Source organism: Rattus norvegicus, chromosome 14, assembly GCF_021556685.1.
Source record: "Rattus norvegicus strain SHRSP/BbbUtx chromosome 14, alternate assembly SHRSP_T2T, whole genome shotgun sequence".
NCBI lineage: Eukaryota > Metazoa > Chordata > Mammalia > Rodentia > Muridae > Rattus > Rattus norvegicus.
Genome location: NC_141547.1, coordinates 91,702,457 through 91,707,620, shown reverse-complemented (window position 1 = coordinate 91,707,620; position 5,164 = coordinate 91,702,457). Strand labels below are relative to the sequence as shown.

At 39.4% G+C, this 5,164-nt stretch overlaps 1 non-coding gene across 1 annotated transcript; it reads left to right on the top strand.

Annotated features, from left to right (window-relative positions):
- Positions 1–2,885: 2,885 nt before the first annotated feature.
- LOC120096821 (small nucleolar RNA SNORA17) lies at positions 2,886–3,012 on the top strand. Its single transcript, XR_015637798.1, has one exon. It is a non-coding gene; the product is annotated as a small nucleolar RNA SNORA17 (small nucleolar RNA).
- The last annotated feature ends 2,152 nt before the right edge of the window (positions 3,013–5,164 follow it).

Genomic DNA, 5,164 nt, shown 5'->3' with positions numbered 1-5,164 from the left:
GTGTCAAGCACGCCAACATCTAGTCAGGTTCTTGGGAGCTGCAATAGACTACATTGCCTCTATCTTTTAGGAAAGCAGATGTGAAAGGACTAGGAGTTTCATCTTCCAAATGCTTTTGGCTTTTTATTTTTTATTTTAAGAATGGAGAAACACAGAACATTAAATTAGGAAAAGTAGACTGGAATGATGGGGCCTATCTGTAATGCCAGCATTACAGACGGAGAAGAATGTGTGCTGAAATTAAGAAGGGAAGTTCCCATTCTCTGTCTCTTACTTCAAAGCCTTGAATTGGCCATTGCTAGACATGTGGGTATGCCATGGCATTGGTGCCACTAGGAAGACAGAGAAATAGGCAATGGTTCACTGTTGGACTCTTGAATTAAAATTCCCATGGGTTCATCTTTGTAGTTCCCCATCCCACAGGAAGGTTTCTCTGACTGTAATTAGGAGGCCTTGGTGTGAGTTGCTCGTGATGGAGCCCTCAAAAGTTTCAAGTTGGAAGATGTGCTGGCTATGATGCCCATCTGTTAGTGATTGAGAGCAATAACTAGAGAACACCACTCTTCTCAACCTTCCTAATGTTGTCACCTTTTAATACAGTTCCTCATGTTGTAGTGGCCTCAACCATACAATCATTTCATTGCCACTTTATAACTGTAATTTCTTACTGTTGTAAATCACAATGTAAATATCTTATATGCAGAATATCTAAAATGTGACCCCCAACAGGTTCATAACCCCCAGGTTGAAAAACACTGCTATGGAAAATGTCAGCAAGCATAAGGTGGCAAGCTGAGACCCAGTTGATTCCATTGCAACTGTTTTCACAACGGGGCACCATCACTTCCAGGGAAGCCCAAAGACACTGCAGGAAGTAGCCTACTTTCATGATATACCTTCATAATCCTTTCTGACTCCTAACTTTTTCTTGGTGCAAAGTCGCAGCCATAGTACTGAGTAGTGTGAGGCACAAGGGAGTTCCCACAATGACACAGACAGTACGGATTTTCATCTGTGAGTCAGAGAGAAAACTGCTTCAAGATTGAGAGATGTCCGTTGAGGGGGAAAGTGTGATTTAAGAAAGAATGTTCCTCTCTGATGAGAACAAGAGAACATAACTTGTACCTCACATCTATTAGACACTCAGTAAATGACAGTTATTCTCAGAGAATTGGATTTGAAGGTCTCTGAGGTAATTTTCTCTTCCATTTACCCCTTCTGCCTATATTGGCTCATTTTGAACTTCATTCTCTTCATATTTAGAAAGACTGTGTTTCATCTTATATGTAATATTCTAAAACAGTATGGCCACTGGCACCCGTTTTTTGAGAACTCGCTAGTACTGCTATGAGTCAAGTCTGATACTTAAGCTCAGCTTTTTGGCTGTTTTAATTTATAGACTGCTCACAGGATGAGTGTTTTGAAGAGTCAACAGTAGGCACAAAGCCATATTTGTACACAGAATAACACTGAAAAAAAGACAGAAAACAACTGAAACAAGAGGAAGCAAAAAGCTCACAACTTCCTTCTCTTAGCATGATTGGAGTTCACAATGTCTTTTCCTCTGTATCAAAAAGAGTAAACTGCTTGTACTTCAGATTTTCTTGATCTGCATTTGAGGAGAATTACCTAGGTTTTATGGTCACCTTGAGTCTCCTGAGTATCTGTCATTACATGTGAACTTTGGAATGTCTGTTGCTGTGTATGTACTCTAAATGTCTGTTACTATGTGTACAGTTTTGAATATCTGTTACTATGTGTGCTATCCTGAACATCTGTCACTATGTGTGCAGTCCTGAACATCTGTCACTGTGTGTGCAGTCCTGAACATCTGTCTCCTTGTATATATTCCTGAACATCTGTCACTATGTGTGCAGTCCTGAATGTCTGTCACTATGTGTGCAGTCCTGAACATCTGTCTCCATGTGTGCAGTCCTGAACGTCTGTCACTATGTGTGCAGTCTTGAACGTATGTCCCTATGTGTGTATTCCTGAAAGTCTGTCACCATGTGCTCAGTCCTTTAATTAGTGGTTTCACATCTTGTTTAGTGTTCTTTGCCAGCTGGAGAGAGGCTGGAATTGTTTCCCCATGAGGCTTGTGAAGAAAGTATGATTCAGAGAAGTAAATTTATGAAGAACAAATTCTGTGGTGTTTTCAACATGAAACATTTCATAGTTTTACATTTTGTTATTTGGTATCTGAAATTACACATATGTTCCAAGAGTGGAATGGAAACACCCATTTTCTCATTTGGTTTCACTGTATTAATATTTTCCCATGTTAACTTTCTTTATCTTCTTTATCATCTATTAATCTGTGTATCTACCTGTATTCATCTATGTGACTGTGAATTTCGGTTCCCTCTTTTAGACATTGTTTATCTATTATCTATTATCTATCTTTTATGTCTAAATCATTTGACTGTGAATCACATATCATATATATTCATGTATTTTTAAATACATGTGTTTCCTAAAAGCAAATATATTTTTAATATTACCATAATATAGCTATCTTATTCAGAAATTTTAACAGCAACATAGTAGCCAAATAGAATTATATGTCACATAGTAGTTTCTGAGTCATAGCGGAATGCCTTTTATATAATTTAATTGCTGGTTCTGGAACTTGCATTGTGCTTTTTAGCTGTGTCCCTCTAGACTCCAAGAATATGGAAAACTCTTATATCACCAACATTTACAAAATGACAGGCCAGAGCCAGTGTGAAAGATGAGGGAGTAAAAGCATTTGCTGCCATGTCTGATCACCTGAGCTTAATTCTGAGACCAGAGGGTGGTAGAAAAAAGAAATCTGCAAGTTGTTTGCACACACACACACACACACACACACACACACACAAATGTGAAGAAACAAAACAAAACAACCTGCTCCCAGAGGCATTTGGGGACCTCCTATGATGTATATGTGTCAGTATGTGGCAGAGAGGAGAGAGGCTATATCTGGCTCAGTGTTCTGACCTACAACATTTGAATGATTAGTAGACTAACATTCCCTGAAAAAAGCAACCTTGAGAGAAGCACTAGTCCAGTACCAGACAGGGCCAGATGGGGTCCCAGGATGGGGAACATGCCAGAGTCTAGAAGAATCTACCTGGGACCTTGAACCCTAGGCGAGAGTAAGCTCAAGACAGAAGACACTTGAAAGGGGTCACTCAGACAGGACAGAAAAGGAGCCAGCCCAAGAAGACCACTAGACTAGTGCCATGGGGACCAGACAGGAGCTAGTCAGTCTTGTGCCACACTGGCCTAGGGAGGGGTGCAGACCATACCTGAAATGACCTCTGCCTTGAGCCGTAATGCAGGTCATAGAACTCCTGAGACCACTCCTGAAATGACTCCAGAGACTCAGAGACTTGGGCACCACTAAAAGGAACAAGTGGTGGAGGAGATATGGAAGCGAAAGAGAAGGATGTGGACAGACCCATGGCTCCAGCTGCAGAGGATGGCCTTGTTGGTTACCAATGGAAAGAGAAGCCTTTGGTCCTACCAAGTTGGACCTCTTGGTGTAGGGAAATTTCAGGGTGGGGAGGCAGGAAGGGCGGTTGGTTGGGAAGGGGGAACACCCTCATAGAAGCAGGGGAAGGATGATGGGATAAGGGGCTTATGGACAGGAAACTGGGAAAGGGAATAACATTTGAAATTGCATTCTGCTGCCTACAGGAAACACACCTCAGAGACAAAGACAGACACTACCTCAGAGTGAAAGGCTGGAAAACAACTTTCCAAGCAAATGGTCAGAAGAAGCAAGCTGGAGTAGCCATTCTAATATCAAATAAAATCAATTTTCAATTAAAAGTCATCAAAAAAGATAAGGAAGGACACTTCATATTCATCAAAGGAAAAATCCACCAAGATGAACTCTCAATCCTCATCTTCGATTGGTTTATATACAAGTGTGCAATTTCTAGGCTTGAAAGTAAAATGATGCTATCTGGTGCTGGATAGAGGAGCCTTATTTTTTATTATGGCAGCTTGCTATTTTTGTAACATGGTGATTTGGTTGAAAACAATAAAGTACAGTAGTAACTGATCTCCCCCTCTTCCTGGATGAGTGAGGAGATGATTAAATGTTGATGTCAGCATCCATGAGCATATTCAGATGAGCTTCTGCTTCTGTTGAAAAGGATGCTGTGTTTGATTGTGGTCCGAAGCTTTGAAGCACTACTTGGCATCTCCTTCCTTGGAGGTCTCACTGTTTAAACATAACAGATTTGATAGCTTGTTGGTAAGGTGAGGTCCAGCTTGTCTCCACTAGGTCATCTTCATGTGAATCCGGTGGTTATACGGTTTTGTTCTAGGGATATTTCCTTTTTTTAATAACGGTTTTAGCTGACATTCATGGAGAGAATGAATCCTTAGAAGTGTGCCACTAGTGAAAGGAAATCCTGTCTAGAGTATGTTTCTTTACAAAGCTGTGTCACACCATCCTTTGGGCCCTCTGCTGGAAAAGTAGAATCAAGTCTCAAATAATGCCTTTTAAATTGTATCCTCTAGTATTATAGATGTAGGACAGTACTGTATCATACCTCTGTGGATGTAAAATAGCTTGTACCTGCTTTATGATACGTAGTAGTGACCGTGCTTTATCAGAGCTGTTTTTAATGATGTTGCTCAGAATGTTTTCTTTCCAGATGATGATTGAGAAGCTAATTTAAAAAAAAATGGTGCCAGGTACCACAAGAGTAACAGAACTGTGCTGTTTTCTCGGGTTTTGATTTTTTACTTTTTTTTTTAATGGAGTGTGCTGGATGTCTCTACAGTTTTGTTCAGATGACTGCAGAACCTGGAAAAGCTGTTGCTGCTGTTGATGCATAACACACTGCTATTATTGGTCTTTTTATATAAATATAAATATATATATACAGATATATAATTTGAATATTTTGAAACTTTAGCTGTGCTGTCAACTTTCGAAAAAAGTATCCCCGTTTACTGTGTTGAGTTGGCACTGTACAGAAATTAACAGCCATATTGGTCTAGAAATGTTGAACTTAAGTTTTTTCCATTTGTACAGGGGTAACACACTGTATTAAATATGTAAGGTCTTATATACGTGGGTTTGATTACAAAAACTAATAAAGTATTCTCTAAATTAAAAAAAAGAAATGTAAATAAAAATTATCCAATAAAAATAATAAATAAA